Source organism: Ranitomeya variabilis, chromosome 3, assembly GCF_051348905.1.
Source record: "Ranitomeya variabilis isolate aRanVar5 chromosome 3, aRanVar5.hap1, whole genome shotgun sequence".
Classification (NCBI taxonomy): Eukaryota; Metazoa; Chordata; class Amphibia; order Anura; family Dendrobatidae; genus Ranitomeya; species Ranitomeya variabilis.
This window is the reverse complement of record NC_135234.1, coordinates 196976806-196994453: the sequence shown is the minus strand read 5'-3', so window position 1 is coordinate 196994453 and position 17648 is coordinate 196976806.

Sequence of the window (17648 nt, the reverse complement as noted above, 5' to 3'; positions counted from 1 at the left end):
AGCGGCAGACACCGTTAGTAGGCCCCAACCACACATATTAACAACAACTACTTAATGAGAGCCTGAAGATTGAAGTTCAGCTTTGTACAGTGGAGGACAACACCAGGGAGCGGCAGACACTGTTAGTAGGCCCCAACCGAAATAGTAAGCCAACTGCACTGTTATCTTAACAACAACTACTTAATGAGAGCCTGAAGATTGAAGCTCAGCTTTGTACAGTGGAGGACAACACCAGGGAGCAGCAGACACCGTTAGTAGGCCCCAACCACACATATTAACAACAACTAATTAATGAGAGCCTGAAGATTGAAGTTCAGCTTTGTACAGTGGAGGACAACACCAGGGAGCGGCAGACACCATTAGTAGGCCCCAACCAAACTCGTAGGCCAAATGCAGTTTAATATCTGATACTATAAGCCGAAAGCATGAAGACTGAAGCTGAGCTTTGAACAGTGAAGGACAACACAAGGGAGCGGCAGACACCGTTAGTAGTCCCCAACCAAAATAGTAGGCCAACTGCACTGTTATCTTAACAACAACTACTTAATGAGAGCCTGAAGATTGAAGCTCAGCTTTGTGCAGTGGAGGACAACTGTAATGGGAGACTGACACAAAAAGTAGGCCTAAATAAGTAATTAGGCATAATGCAGTTCAAAATTGGTAAGTGGAGTACACTTGCAGCATAGCGTGGTTCAGCGGAGGAGGGCATGTGTAATTAGTGGCTCTGACACAGGAAGTAGGCCTAAATTAAAATGAAGGCTATATTAAGGTCAAAATTGGTAAAAGTAGTACACAAGTGGCATAGCTGGGTTCTGTGGTGGAGGACAACTGTTATGACAGGCTTACACAGTTACTAGGCACAAATAAGTAAGTAGGATAAATGCAGTTCACAATTGGTAACAGGAGTACACAGGCGGCATAGCTTTATTCAGTGGAGGACAACTGCAAGGAGTGGACTGGCCGAGACAGACACACGTAGTAGGCCTACAATAGAAAGTAGGCTCTATGCAGTTTAAAGTAGGCAACAGGGGTACACAGGCAGACAGACTTCCTAGGCATAAAATAACAAAATAGGCTCTATGCAGCTTCCATTATGTGGCAGGGGTACACAGGCAGCATTGGTGTGCTCAGTGGAGGACAATTGGAAGGAGGGACCACAGACAGACTTAGTAGGCCTAAAATAACAAAATAGGCTCTATGCAGCTTCCATTATGTGGCAGGGGTACACAGGCAGCATTGGTGTGCTCAGTGGAGGACAATTGGACGGAGGGACCACAGACAGACTTAGTAGGCCTAAAATAACAAAATAGGCTCTATGCAGCTTCCATTATGTGGCAGGGGTACAGAGGCAGCATTGGTGTGGTCAGCGGAGGACAATTGGACAGGGGGACCGCAGACAGACTTAGTAGGCCTAAAATAACAAAATAGGCTCTATGCAGCTTCCACTATGTGGCAGGGGTACACAGGCAGCACTGGTGTGCTCAGTGGTGGACAATTGGACGGAGGGACCGCAGACAGACTTAGTAGGCCTAAAATAACAAAATAGGCTCTATGCAGCTTCCATTATGTGCTGGTGCGCAGCCATTATGAAGATAATAGACCGAGAACCTTCTTGGATACCGTGGCTGCGAGGGGTGGATATGTCCCCTGTGGTCATTGTGTGGCATGCCCGAACATTGATAGGTGTAATACGTTTTCAGATGCAGGGAATACCCGTATATATAACATCAAAAAAAGGATTTCCTGCACAAGTGAAAACGTGATTTATTATGCAACGTGCCCCTGCAATAAAATATATGTTGGCCTGACTACCAGGCAATTTAAAGTGCGGGTGAGAGAGCACGTACGGGGCATCGCCGCAGCTGTGACCTGTGAGGACACATCCACCCTTAAAACGATACCGCGCCATTTTAAACAATATCACGGTTGTGATGGCACCCTCCTAAGATTTAGAGGCATTGACATGGTGGAGCTGGGAATTAGGAGGGGTGATATTCCTAAGAAACTAGCCCAGTTAGAGTCCAGATGGATCTGGTCGCTGGGCACTTTGTACCCCGCTGGCTTAAATGAAAATTTGAGTTATGCGCCATTCCTGTGATCATTAATCTGAGCATCTTACCAAGGGTTGCTTTCAAAGTTTATGGAATTGTTTTTATGTTTTTTTAATTATGTTTTATTCTCTGTCATTTCCCGGTGTTCCGTGCAGTGAGCCCAGGTATAAAGCTATACACTTCTTCCGAACTTGGTGTGATATCCGGATATGCTATATCAACTAAGTGATACATCATCCTCTGAATACGGGGTGGCATTTGGACTATTTATATCTGCACCTTCTGGATAACTGCATCTTTCAAGTGGCAGGAGAAGTCGCGCCGTCCATATATTGCTATTATCTTGTGACTTACTATATCATTTATACAGTCCCTGTTTATTTATCTTTAAAAAAAATATTTTTTTCTGTTAATAATATGGCCTCTGTTCTGCTATGTACCGTTATAATTATGGCAAAATGTCTTTAGTGTAGGACTAGGCCACATACTTGTATATGGGACTGCCCTAAAAAGAGAAAAAAGTTTGCAGTTACCGGTGAATACGCCCCTGTCTGACGCGCGGTCCCATTGCATCGGCTGTCTCCTGGGTGCAATCGGTGTCTATACGCGGCATCGCGCATGCGCGGTGCTGTGTGACGCCGATGCGCCCTGGCGTTGCTGTAGCTATGGTGACGCGCGCGTCACTTCCGGACAGTGACGTCACATCCGGGCGAGTGCCGTAGTTCAGGATTGGTAACGCTGGGGTACTTAAAGCACGGGACCCGGGGAGGTGAGTGCCCCCTGACGAAGGACGGACCGAAACGCGCGTTGGGGCAGGCACTCACCCCCCCCGGTTTCCCATAATCACGGTGCACTTGCTAACTGTAAGTACTATTCACCGCTCTCAATATGAGGCATGTTAGGGAGTTAGGAGCTACTGATTAGCCATATAGGAGCTTGCACATTGTTAGTAACCTCAGAGGACCAATTTTGTCACATAATTGTGAGTATATTTGGTGAGTGTCCATAATTTTGTGGATACTTACGAGGTACCTTTGTTTATGTGAGCATTTCTAATTAGCTCACTATGGCGTTGGCACATATTAAATAGCTCTGACCACCTAAAGGGTTAACTGGTGGGGGTGGGTGTCCCATGGTAATGTTTGCTTCAATTTTGTAAGCTTCCACACACCTGTTTGTCTTTTCTATGAATTTTAATATTTCTAATAAAGATTTATTGTAATTTATTAAAAGGACTAGTACATCTTTTTCCCTATGGGAATTATGCTTTAGTTAATTTGATGTGTCTCGATCTAAAGGTTGCCACATGGGGTGATCTAATATTGAACATAGTGGCTATAATAAATTTTTTTACAATTTCCATTATTCCCCCTCAATATGTGGTTTTGGTGTTCCTTGGTGATTTACATTATGTGGCAGGGGTACACAGGCAGCATTGGTGTGCTCGGCGGAGGACAATTGGATGGAGAGACCGCAGACAGACTAGTAGGCCTAAAATAACAAAATAGGCTCTATGCAGCTTCCATTATGTGGCAGGGGTACACAGGCAGCAATGGTGTGTTCGGCGGAGGACAATTGGACGGAGGGACCGCAGCCAGACTTAGTAGGCCTAAAATAACAATATAGGCTCTATGCAGCTTCCATTATGTGGCAGGGGTACACAGGCAGCATTGGTGTGCTCGGTGGAGGACAATTGGAAGGAGGGACCGCAGACAGTAAGTACTCCAAAAAACTAAATAGATGTTAATGTCTCGCAAAAAAAAAGGGTGCCATACTTAGGTACAGGGGTGTGCTCCTATGCTGACTTTCAGACATTGTAATTTGGCGCAAAGTATTTACTGGTGTAAATGTAGGACAGGGCCCCTGCCTATTTTAAATAGCATCATACATGTCAACAAATTGTTATTGCCAGTGCCAGGCATTGAAGGATTTCAGCAGTAGTGTTGAGCGATACCTTCCGATATGCAAAGGTATCGGTATCAGATTGGATCGGCCGATACCGGCAAAATATCGGATCTCGCCGATACCGATACCCGATACCAATGCATATCTATGGGACACACAATATCGGAATGGTTCCCAGGGTCTGAAGGAGAGGAAACTCTCCTTCAGGCCCTGGGATCCATATTCATGTATAAAATAAAGAATAAAAATAAAAAATATTGATATACTCACCCCTCCGGCGGCCCCTGCTCTTAGCGGTGCCTCCGTTCCTATGAATGCCGAGTTAAGGACCTTCGATGACCGCTCATGTGACCGCTCACGCGACCAATCACAAGCCGCGACGTCATCGCAGGTCCTTCACTCGCTCATTCTTAGGAACGGAGGCTGCCGCTTGCAGCGGTTACAACCAGGGCGCGTCAGAGGGTGAGTATATCCCTATTTTTTATTTTTATTCTTTATTTTACACATGAATATGGATCCCAGGGGCTGAAGGAGAGTTTCCTTTCCTCCAGACCCTGGGAACCATACACTGGGAACTTCCGATTCCGATTTCCGATATCACAAAAATATCGGAACTCGGAATCGGAATTCCGATACCGCAAATATCGGCCGATACCCGATACTTGCGGTATCGGAATGCTCAACTGTTGTGAATTAGACTTTTTTGGCTCCCTCTAGTGGTTACTAGTGATACGACTCTGGGATTTCCTTCCCTCTGTCTGCACCCAGCTGGGTCGTTACTTCAGGGGTGTTGCTATATAAACCTCCTGGAACCTTAGTCCAGTGCCTGGCATCGGTGTTATCAGACACATTCTGTTTACTCCTGTTTGCTGGTCCTGGTTCGTGCTAAATTAAGCTAAGTCTTGCTTCTTTGTTTTTTGGGTTATTTGTTTGCTATCATTTTTGTCCAGCTTGTACTAAATGTGATTCCTGACCTTGCTGGAAGCTCTAGGGGGCTGGTGTTCTCCCGGGCCGTTAGACGGTTCGGGGGTTCTTGAATTTCCAGTGTGGATATTTTTGATAGGATTTTTTGCTGACCATATAAGTTATCTTTCTATATTCTGCTATTAGCTAGTGGGCCTCTCTTTGCTAAATTCCTAGCTCATTCTTATGTTTGTCTTTTCCTCTTACCTCACCGTTATTATTTGTGGGGGGCTTCTATCCAACTTTTTGGGGTATTTCCTCTGGAGGCAAGAAAGGTCTTTCTTTTCCCTTCTAGGGGTAGTTAGCTCTCCGGCTGGCGCGAGACGTCTAGGATCAACGTAGGAACGTTCCCCGGCTGCTGGTATTTGTGGTGCTAGGATTAGTTATATGGTCAGCCCAGTTACCACTGCCCTATGAGCTGGTTTTCTGTATTTACTGACTTAGCATTATTCCTGAGACCCTCTGCCATTGGGGTCATAACACTCAACACTACTAAACAGTGGTGGAGCAGCGAGAGATAATTTTGCAAGTGGTAGAGCACTGTTTGAGCTGGGGGGGACACTCTCTCTTGGCCAGCGGTACAGGCCCAGGGCCTCTCATGTTACAACGGTGTGTCTGACATTGGGTGCGTGCCACCACCGCCAGAGACACTTCATTGTACTATGAGGGACCCAGTGGCAGTGCCGTCGACCAAAAGTGGGCACACCCACCTCTTCAGACAAAAGGCACTCTGATGGGTGCTTGCGCAAAGTGGCGAGACCACGGCCCCGTGGGGGGAGTTAGGCCATTTGGGGAGGTCATATGCTGTACAAACAGCAGCTGCAAATGAAGAGATTGGAACAGTCAGTAACACCAGTCCCAAAGCAAGATCTTTTTTCAGGAAAGCTATGTGTCAGTCGGGAATGGTGGGGCAAAATAATTAGAAATCCATGAGTGGTTCATTTTAATGAAGGTTAGATCATCAACATTTTAGGTCGCCAGGCGAGTCCTTTTTTCGGTCAGTATTGAACCAGCAGCACTGAATACTCTTTCTGATAGCACACTAGCTGCTGGGCAAGCAAGCTCCTGCAATGCATATTCGGCCAATTCAGGCCAGGTGTCTATTTTGGATGCCCAGTAATCAAAGGGGAATGACGGTTGAGGGAGAACATCGATAATGGAGGAAAAATAGTTAGTAACCATACTGGACAAATGTTGTCTCCTGTCACTTTGAATTGATGCTGCAGTACCTGTCGTGTCTGCGGTCATTGCGAAATCACTCCACAACCTGGTCAGAAAACCCCTCTGTCCAATGCCACTTCTGATTTATGCACCTCTAACACCTCTGCCCTGTTGCCCCCTGCAGCTCGTGTGAGAACCATCACCGGCGCTGTGTGCTGGGAATGCCTGAATCAAACGGTCTACAAGAGTAGCTTGTTTGGTTGCCAATATTTGTTCGAGGTTCTCATGTGGCATGATATTTTGCAATTTGCCTTTATAGCGCGGATCAAGGAGGCAGGCCAACCAGTAATCGTTATCGGTCATCATTTCGATAATGCGTGGGTCCCTTTTGAGGATACGCAAGGCATAATCCGCCATGTGGGCCAATGTTCCAGTTGTCAAATCAGTGCATGTGCTGGGTTGAGGAGCACTTTCGGGCAAATCAATGTCACTTGTCTCCCTCAAAAAAACTGAACACGGCCTTGCAACGCCAGCAGTTTCTATTGCCCCCTGAGAAGCTTCCTCATCCAAAAAATACTCATCCCCATCATCCTCCTCATCCTCCTCCTCTTCGCCCGCCACCTCGTCCTGTAGACTTCCCTGAGCAGACAATGGCTGACTGTCATCTAGGTTTCCCTCGTCCTCAGCTGCAGAGGCCTGCTCCTTTATGTGCGTCAAACTTTGCATCAGCAGACGCATTAGGGGGATGCTCATGCTTATTATGGCGTTGTCTGCACTAACCAGCCATGTGCATTCCTCAAAACACTGAAGGACTTGACACAAGTCTTGTAGCTTCGACCACTGCACACCTGACAACTCCATGTCTGCCATCCAACTGCCTACCCGTGTATGTGTATCCTCCAACAAATACATAACAGCACGCCTCTGTTCGCACAGTCTCTGAAGCATGTGCAGTGTGGAGTTCCACCTTGTTGCAACGTCGATGATTAGGCAATGCTGGGGAAGTTTCAAACACCGCTGATGGTTCTGCATACGGTTGGAGTGTACGGGCGAATGGCGGATGTGCGAGCAAAGTCTGCGCACTTTCAGGAGCAGGTCGGGTAACCCCGGATAACTTTTCAGAAAGCACTGCACCACCAGGTTTAAGGTGTGAGCCAGGCAAGGAATGTGTTTCAGTTGTGAAAGGGCTATGGCAGCCATAAAATTCCTTCCGGTATCACTCACCACCTTGCCTGCCTCAAGATGTACAGTGCCCAGCCATGACTGAGTTTCTTGCTGCAAGAACTTGGACAGAACTTCCGTGGTGTGTCTGTTGTCACCCAAACACTTCATTGCCAATACAGCCTGCTGTCGCTTGCCACTAGCTGTTCCATAATGGGACACCTAGTGTGCAACAGTGGCAGCTGCGGATGGAGTGGTCGTGCGACTGCGGTCTGTGGACGAGCTCTCGCTTCTGCTGGAGGACGAGGAGGAGGAGTGGGGACGAACGCCTACAGCCAACTGTTTCCTAGACTGTGGGCTAGGAAGAACTGTCCCAATATTGCTGTCCCCTGTGGACCCTGCATCCACCACATTAACCCAGTGTGCCGTGATGGAGACGTAATGCCCCTGGCCATGCCTACTGGTCCATGCATCTGTTGTCAGGTGCACCTTTCTACTCACAGATTGCCTGAGTGCATGGACAATGCGGTCTTTTACATGCTGGTAGAGGGCTGGGATGGCTTTTCTCGAAAAGAAGTGTCGACTGGGTAGCTCGTAGCGTGGTACAGCATAGTCCATCAGGGCTTTGAAAGCTTCGGTTTCAACTAACCGGTAGGGCATCATCTCTAACGAGATTAGTCTAGCAATGTGGGTGTTCAAACCCTGTGTACACGGATGCGAGGATGAGTACTTCCTTTTCCTAATGAGAGTCTCATGTAGGGTGAGCTGGACTGGAGAGCTGCATAGGGTGGAACTAGCGGGGGTGTCGGTGGACATGGCAGACTGAGAGAGGGTTGGTGATGGTATTCTTGCTGTTGCCCTACATACAGTGTTTCTTACCACGAACCTGGTGATTCCCTGACTGCTTTGGCCTTTCGACGAAACCACCACATTTACTGCAGGTGGTGTGGTAAACGGTGGGCTTACAGTGAGGGAAGGGATGTAGCGTTGCTGACTAGCTTCATTGTGAGAGGGTGCTACAACGTTAAGGGATGTTTGGTAGTTAGTCCAGGCTTGCAAGTGCATGGTGGTTAAATGTCTACGCATGCAACTTGTATTTAGATTTTTAACATTCTGACTAGGGTTGAGCGAAACGGGTCGGCTATTTTCAGAAGTCACCGACTTTTGGCAAAGTCGGGTTTCATGAAACCCGACCTGACCCCTGTGTGGGGTCGGCCATGAGGTCGGCGATCTTCTGAATCTGGTATCGGAATTCCGATACCGAATTCCGATATGTTTGCGATATCGGGAATCAGTATCGGAATCCATATTTAAGTGTTAAATAAAGAATCAAAATAAAAAATATTGATATACTCACCCTCGGACGCGCCCTGGTACTAACCGGAAGACTTCCTTCCTAAGAATGAGCGCGTGAATGACCTGCGGTGATGTCACGGCTTGTGATTGGTCGCGAGCGGTCACATGGGCGGTCACGCGACCAATCACAAGCCGCGACGTCGTCTAAGGTCCTTCACGCGCTCATTCTTAGGATGGAAGGCTGCTGGAAAGAAGCAGGGCGCGTCCGAGGGTGAGTATATACCTAATAGGAATATACTCACCCTCGGACTCGCCCTGCTTCTTTCCGGCAGCCTTCCTTCCTAAGAATGAGCGCGTGAAGGACCTAAGATGATGTCGCGGCTTGTGATTGGTCGCGTGACCGCCCATATGACCGCTCCCGACCAATCACAAGCCGCGACGTCACCGCAGGTCATTCACGCGCTCATTCTTAGGATGGAAGGCTGCCGGTTAGTACCAAGGCGCGTCCGAGGGTGAGTATATCAATATTTTTTATTTTGATTCTTCATTTTACACATTAATATGGATCCCAGGGCCTGAAGGAGAGTTTCCTCTCCTTCAGACCCTGGGAATCATAGTATCCCATTGCCCTGCATTGGGTTTCGTGTTTCGGCCGACCCCGACCCCGACTTTTTTATAGGATCGGCCGATTTCACTCGACCCGACTTTTGAGAAAGTCGGGTTTCGTGAAACCCGACCCGATCCTATAAAAATAAAAGTCGCTCAACCCTAATTCTGACCTCTGCTGAAGGTCCTTGAGCATTTCTTACAGATGACTTTGCACTGATCATTTGGATCTTGGTTAAAAAAGTGCCAGACTGCACTCTTCCTACTATCGGATACGTTTTCAAGCATTGCACACTGAGCTTCTTTAACCGGATGGCCACGCTGACTTACAACTGGTTTGGGTTTTGCCACACGTTTTTGACCAGATACGGGCCTGCCAGATGGAAGCTGTTGCGATGTTGATGCCTGCTGCGGCTCCTCCTCCTCCGCTTTAGAGCTACTGCCGCCTGCACCCTGTTCCCCCAATGGCTGCCAATCGGGGTCAACAACTGTGTCATCTATGACCTCCTCTTCTATGTCCTGCAGACCTTCCTCTGGGTCACTGTGTAAGCCGGTGCTATAGCGTTCGTGATGGGGCTTAATAGTCTCATCAGGCTCAGATTCTGGATCAGTACACTGCGAGGGCAATGTTCTGATCTGAGTCAAAGGAACAGCATAATAATCTGGCTGTGGCTGTGCATCTGTGCACTCCATGTCCGATTCATCTTGTAATGGGCATGGCCTGTTAACAATTTCCCTTTCTAACCCAGGAACGGTATGTGTAAATAGCTCCATGGAGTAACCTGTTGTGTCATTTGACACATCCTTCTCTTTTGTTCTGGGTGAAGAACACAAGGAAGCGATTTGTCCCTGACTGGGAACATCCACTGACTACGCGCTGCTTTCATATTTTGCACTTTCCGAGGAGGAAGCGAAAGAGCTAGAGGCAGAGTCAGCAAGGAAAGCCAAAACTTTTTCCTGCTGCTCCGGCTTTAAAAGCGGTTTTCCTACTCCCAGAAAAGGGAGCGTTCGAGGCCTTGTGTAGCCAGATGATGACGCTGGCTCAACAACTCGAGACTTAGGGTCTATATTGCTTTCCCACGACCACCTGATGCTCCACGACCACCACCACTACCATCATTACCAGCTGGCAATGACCGCCCACGGCCACGACCTCTTCCACCAGACTTCCTCATTCTTGGAAAAATGTAACCAAACTAACAACCGTTATGTGGTCCTGTAAAACCAGGTAGAAGGTGTACGTAAACTTGTTGTGAATTTAAATCTCCCTTTTTTATGTGTGGGAGAATGCAGGGAAAAATCTGGCCCACTGTATTACACTACACAGTTTGATTGGCAGAAAGAGGCTGGGAGATATGCCACTAACAGGAGTGACGCAGATGCACACACTGGCAATAGAAATCTCCCTCTTTAGGTGTGGGAGAATGCAAGGAAAAATCAGGCCCACTGTATTACACTACACAGTTTGATTGGCAGAAAGAGGCTGGCAGATGTGCCACTAACAGGAGTGACGCAGATGCACACACTGGCAATAGAAATCTCCCTCTTTAGGTGTGGGAGAATGCAGGAAAAAATCAGGCCCACTGTATTACACTACACAGTTTGATTGGCAGAAAGAGGCTGGCAGATATTCCACTAACAGGACTGACGCACGCAGATGCACTCACTGGCAATATAAATCTCCCTCTTTATGTGTGGGCGAATGCAGGGAAAAATCAGGCCCACTGTATTACACTACACAGTTTGATTGGCAGAAAGAGGCTGGCAGATATGCCACTAACAGGAGTGACGCAGATGCACACACTGGCAATAGAAATCTCCCTCTTTAGGTGTGGGAGAATGCAGGGAAAAATCAGGCCCACTGTATTACACTACACAGTTTGATTGGCAGAAAGAGGCTGGTAGATATTCCACTAACAGGACTGACGCACGCAGATGCACACACTGGCAATCTAAATCTCCCTCTTTATGTGTGGGCGAATGCAGGGAAAAATCAGGCCCACTGTATTACACTACACAGTTTGATTGGCAGAAAGAGGCTGGCAGATATGCCACTAACAGGACTGACGCATGCAGATGCACACACTGGCAATCTAAATCTCCCTCTTTATGTGTGGGAGAATGCAGGGAAAAATTAGGCCCACTGTATTACACTACACAGTTTGATTTGCAGAAAGAGGCTGGCAGATATGCCACTAACAGGACTGACGCACGCAGATGCACACACTGGCAATAGAAATCTCCATCTTTTTTTTGATATGGGAGACAAGTGATTTAATCAGGCCCACTATATCACAGTATAGTTTCTGTGGCACAAAATGAATGACAGATACCACAGACAGCACTGGCACAGATGCACAGATTTGGCAAGATTATTCTCCCTTTATTTAATTTTTTTTTTTTATATGGGAGACAAGTGATTTAATCAGGCCCACAATATCACAGTATAGTTTCTGTGGCACAAAATGACTGACAGATACCACAGACAGCACTGGCACAGATGCACTGATTGGCAATATAAATCTCCCTTCTTAGGTGTGGGACAGTGCAGAAAAATACAGGCCCACTGTTTTACACTACACAGTTTCAGGGGCTGAAAGTGGCTGGAAGATATTAAAAAAAAAAAAAAGGGACTGTACTACAATTACTATCTCCCTACAATAATCTCTGAAAAGTATGGCGGGCAGCAATAAAAAGGACTGCTGCACACAAAAAATGAGGACAAACAAACAAGATAGCTGTGCAGAAAGGAAGGAGCAATAGGATTTTTGCTTTTAAAAAAGCAGTTGGTTTGCACAGCGGCGTACACACAGCAATGCAGCGATCAGGGAGCCTTATAAGCTACAGAGCTGTTGCACAGAAATCTTGCCTCCACTGTCCCTGCAAAGAAAAGGTGGTGTTGGACAGTGGAAATCGCTACAGCACAAGCGGTTTGGGGGTTAATTTACCCTGCCTAATGCTATCCCTGCTTCTGACGAAGCTGCAGCAACCTCTCCCTATGCTCAGATCAGCAGCAGTAAGATGGCGGTCGGCGGGAACGCCCCTTTATAGCCCCTGTGACGCCGCAGAAAGCAAGCCAATCACTGCCATGCCCTTCTCTAAGATGGTGGGGACCGAGACCTATGTCATCACGCTGCCCACACTCTGCGTGCACCTTCATTGGCTGAAAAATGGCGCTTTAAGCATCATATGAAACGCGACTTTGGCGCGAAGATCGTGTACCGCATGGTCGATCCCACGCTGGGATCGGGTCGGGTTTCATGAAACCCGACTTTGCCAAAAGTCAGCGACTTATGAAAATGACCGATCCGTTTCGCTCAACCCTAGTGGCCACTAGTGATGAGCGAGTGTGCTCGTTACTTGAGTTTTCTGAGCATGCTCGGGTGTTCTCCGAGGATCTTGGGCGCACTCGTAGATTATGTTTGTGTCACCGCAGCTGCATGATTTGCGGCTGATAGACAACCCGAGCTCTCCCATGGGCAAATCCGCTTATGGAGACTTGTGAACCTCAATGAATAACCTTGACGATTTTCTTGCTGCTATGTCCATGATGTTCGATGATCCTAATCGACGCACTATAGCTGAGACCGCTTTGTTAGCATTACGTCAGGGTAAGCGTTCTGACATTGAATATGCTACTGAGTTTAGACGGCTGGCGGTGGATACGATTTGGGACAGTTATGCTCAGTTACCTATTTTTAGTAGAGGATTGTCTAATGAAAGATGAACTAGCTCATGCAGATGCTCCGAAAGAGTTAGACGCTTTTATTCAGCATTGTGTACGCATTGACATACGTGTTACAGAACGTAGACAGGAGAAGTTTGCAGCCTCTAAAAGTGTCACTAACGCTTTCCTTCATCCTAAAGAATCTACAGTGAAGTCCTCTTGGGAGGCTGAGCCAGTTCCCATGCAGGTGGATGCGCTACAGCGTTGTGAGCGTAACAAGCACAGGGAGCATCGTTTCCGGGAGAGCCTGTGCTATTACTGTGGGCAGTCAGATCACTTCCTCATCAATTGTCCCAAGCCACCTCGCAAGGTATTAGCCACGGTAAGGGAATTTGAAAATCAAGATGCTGAATCCATTACGTTGGAGTCTAGTTTTTCAGGGAGTGCCATCTTCCCCTCTCTATCTATGACTGCCTCTCCTGAGACGCCGAAGGGTAAGGACACACATTGTTCCCTTCCCATTAAGATCCAGTCAGCGGGACAATGGATTCCCTGTGCAGCTATGGTGGATTCAGGGGGAGGAGTAAATTTTATGGACTTAGCTTTTGCCAGGGAATATGGCATACAGACTCAGCAGAGAGCTGCTCCGGTAACTATGGAAACGGTGGATGGCTCCCCTCTAGTTTCTGGACCTGTAGATCAGGAGACGGGACTTCTGGAAGTTTTCATAGAGCCTGATCACCAGGAAAAACTGTCATTTATGTTGATCTCTTCTCCACATTTCCCTTTAATTTCAGGAATTCCATGGGAATCAACTGGGAGACTAAGGAGATCACCTTTCCATCAAAGGAGACACCGGTAACAGGCCAGACAAGTCCACAGAATACAGTACGGGTTACTGAGGTATCGTCTTTACCACCTGTTTATAGTGAATTTTCAGACGTTTGTGAGAAAAAGATGGCAGACCAGCTTCCTCTTCACAGACCATATGACTGTCCCATTGAGCTACTTCCAGGAGCTGCTATTCCCTTCAAGAATGTCTATCCACTAGCAGCTCCAGAGCTGCAAGCATTGAAAGAGTACATCGAAGAGAATTTGGCTAAGGGTTTAATTCGCCCCTCCTCATCACCAGCAGGAGTACCCATTTTTTTGTTAAAAAGAAAGATGGAACACTTAGACCATGTATTGACTATCGAGAGCTCAATAAACTGTCCGGAATCGCTACCCGTTACTGTTAATTCCTGAACTGCTGGAAAGGGTACGACAGGCCAAGATCTTCTCCAAGTTGGATCTTCGAGGAGCATACAATTTAATTAGGATCCGTTCTGGAGATGAATGGAAGACAGCATTTAGGTATCGGTATGGGCATTTTGAATATCTTGTGATGCCTTTCGGTCTCTGCAATGCTCTGGCTACTTTCCAACATCTAGCTAATGATATATTCAGAGATCTGTTGGACCATTTTGTTGTGATCTACCTGGATGACATTTTAATTTTCTCTGACTCTTTGCAGGAACATCAGGAGCATGTGAAGACTGTCCTGAGGCGTCTAAAAGAGAATCACCTCTACATTAAGCATGAGAAATGTGAATTCAATGGCGCAGAGATTCAGTTCCTGGGGTATTTAATCTTGCCACAGGGGCTTAGCATGGAGGCAAGTAAGATCCAGGCTATTCTTGATTGGCTCGCACCTTAAAATGTCAAGGAGGTACAGCATTTCATCGGATTCACAAACTTCTATAGATGATTCATTTGTAATTTCTCTGAAATTGTGCGACCCATTACACAGCTAACTAAGAAGGAAAATACTTTCTTGTGGTCCGCACTGGCTCAGGAAGCTTTTGATTGTCTTAAATCCCAGTTTACATCTGCACCTGTACTGGTACTGATTCACTCAAACCCAGCACTTCCTTTTATCGTAGAAGTGGACGCATCGGACTGTGCTCTGGGGGCCATCCTGTCACAGAGAACGGGAGAGAAAAGCTTGTTACATCCATGTGCTTTTTTTTCTCGCAGACTCTCCGCTGCAGAAAAGAACTACGATGTGAGAGATAAGGAGCTTCTTGCCATTAATGCTGCATTTAAGGAATGGAGACCCATCTGCAGGGGGCATCACAACAAGTTATTGTGCTCATGGATCATTGCAACCTGGAGTTCCTTAGGACTGCGAGATGTCTTTCTCCACGGCAGGCCCATTGGAGTCTATTTTTGAATCAATTTAATTTTGTCATTTCGTACCGCCCAGGTTCACGGAACGGGAAAGCGGATGCTTTGTCCCAAATCCATGCCATGGATTCCAAATGTGGGACCCCATCTAAGACCGTCCTGTCTGATGCCAACTTTATCAGAGTCATTCAGAATAAGGACTTATGGAAGACCATTAAGGAGGCCTACGACGCAGACCCATTTCTCGCCAACCCGACTGCTGATGTGAACTTGGTTCTCAGAAATGGTATGTGGGTCCGGGATCAACGTTTATACATTCCAGAGGCAGTAAAGCTGCAGGTCCTCAAGTTTGTCCATGATTCCAAGTTGTCGGGTCATGGGGGTTACAGAAGACACAGGAGTTTCTGAGCCTTTTTTTTGGTGGCCTATCTGTCTGAAGGACGTGAAGAGCTATGTTCTTTTTTGTGAGGTATGTGTACATTTCAAGACTCCTCGTGTATCACCTACTGGATTGCTTCAACCACTACCTGTCCCCTCTCGTCCTTGGGGGTCTATTTTAATGGACTTTATAGTTGAATTGCCCATCTCTGGGGGAAAAAAATCTATTCTGGTGGTTGTAGATCGCCTTACTAAGGCTGCCCACTTCATTCCTAGTCTTCCCTCAGCCAAGGAGACGGCGTATCTGGTCATCCAGAATGTGTTTTGGCTGCATGGAGTTCCGGAAGAAGTCATCTCAAATTGGGGAGTGCAGTTTACATCCAAGTTCTGAAAAGGATTCTGTGATTCACTTGGTGTTAATTTTTGTCTGTCCTCTGCATACCATCCTCAGACTAATGGGCAGACAGAACAGACGAATCCTACTCTGGAACAGTATCTTCGATGTTATATCAACCATTCTAAGGATGACAGGTTGGAGTTGCTCCCGCTCGCAGAATTCTGTTATAACAACTCTCAAAGTTCTTCTACTAAGGTAACACCTTTCTTTGCCAACCTAGGTTATCATCCCAGTATTCTTCCCAGATACCCAATCAATGCACTGGTGCCTGCAGTTCATGAAAGGTTGGTGGCAATGAGACAGAATCTGGAAACCCTGAAGGAATCTCTGTCTACTGCACAAGAGAGAAATAAGAGATCTGCCGACAGGTTTCAGAAGCCTGCACCTATGCATTAATATATACCTATTAGGTATATACTCACCCTCGGACGCGCCCTGCTTCTTTCCAGCAGCGCTCATTCTTAAGAAGGAAGGCTGCCGGAAAGAAGCCGAGGGTGAGTATATTCCTATTAGGTATATACTCACCCTTGGACGCGCCCTGCTTCTTTCCGGCAGCCTTCCTTCTTAAGAATGAGCGCGTGAAGGACCTTTCGATGACGTCACGGCTTGTGATTGGTCGCGGCGGCCCACGTGACCCCTCAGCGACCAATCAAAAGCCGTGACGTAATTCTCATGTCCTAAATTGCTAGAATGAGGAATTTAGGACCTGAAAATTACGTCACGGCTTTGTGATTGGTCGCTGAGCGGTCACGTGGGTGGCCGCGACCAATCACAAGCCGTGATGTCATCGAAAGGTCTTTCAAGCGCCATTCTTAGGAACGGAAGATGCCGGTTACCAGCGGCGATGTCCAGGCTGCGTCGGAGAGGTGAGTATATCAATATTTTTTATTTTAATTCTTTATTTTACACTTAAATGTGGATTCCGATACCGATTTCCGATATCGCAAACATATCGGAACTCGGTATCGGAATTCCGATACCAGATTCAGAAGATCGCCGACCTCATGGCCGACCCCACACAGGGGTCGGGTCGGGTTTCATGAAACCTGACTTTGCCAAAAGTCGGCGACTTCTGAAAATGGCCGACCCGTTTCGCTCAACCCTACTAATAACCTTATTGGACTTCCTTGTTTAAATATCTGTTCGCCTCTCAGTTTGCTGTGATTTACTTTATTGTGCCGAGGACCTCGTAACAGTTGCAGGGATATCTGTATTATGCTCTGTTTGCTATTATTTACTATATAGAGCTGAAGACCTCGTTGCAATTGCAGAAATATCTGTGTCAATTCTGTTTACATTTCTGTTTCGAGTAAATACATTCTTTGCTGCAACTTTGCTCTTGGACTGGCTTTATCCCATGCTATTAGATTCCGTAGTACCCATATAATTATTACACATAATGATGGAACTGGTGGATGTTGGAGACCTTGTGCTCCTCCACCTTCTGTTTGAGGATGCCTCACAGATGCTCAATAGAGCTTAGGTTTGGAGACAAGCTTCTCCAGTCCAGCACCTCTACCCTCAGTTTCTTTAGCAAGGTAGTGGTCATCTTGGAGGTGCTTTTATGGTTATTCTCATTTTAGAATACTGCTCTACTCGCCCGATGCCAAAGGGAGGGAAACATGTTCCGCTTCAGTATGTGATAGTACATATTAGCATTCATGGCTCCCTCAAAGAACTGTAGCTCCCCACATCTGGTTGCACTCATGCAGTCCCAAATATGACACTCCCACCACTATGCTTGACTGTAGACAAGACACATTTGTGTTTGTACTCCTCAACTGGTTGCTGCCACACACGCTTGACACCATTTCAACCACAAGTTTATTTTGATCTAATCAGACTACAGGACATAGTTCCAGTAACCCATGTCCTTAGTCTGCTTGTCTTCAGCAAA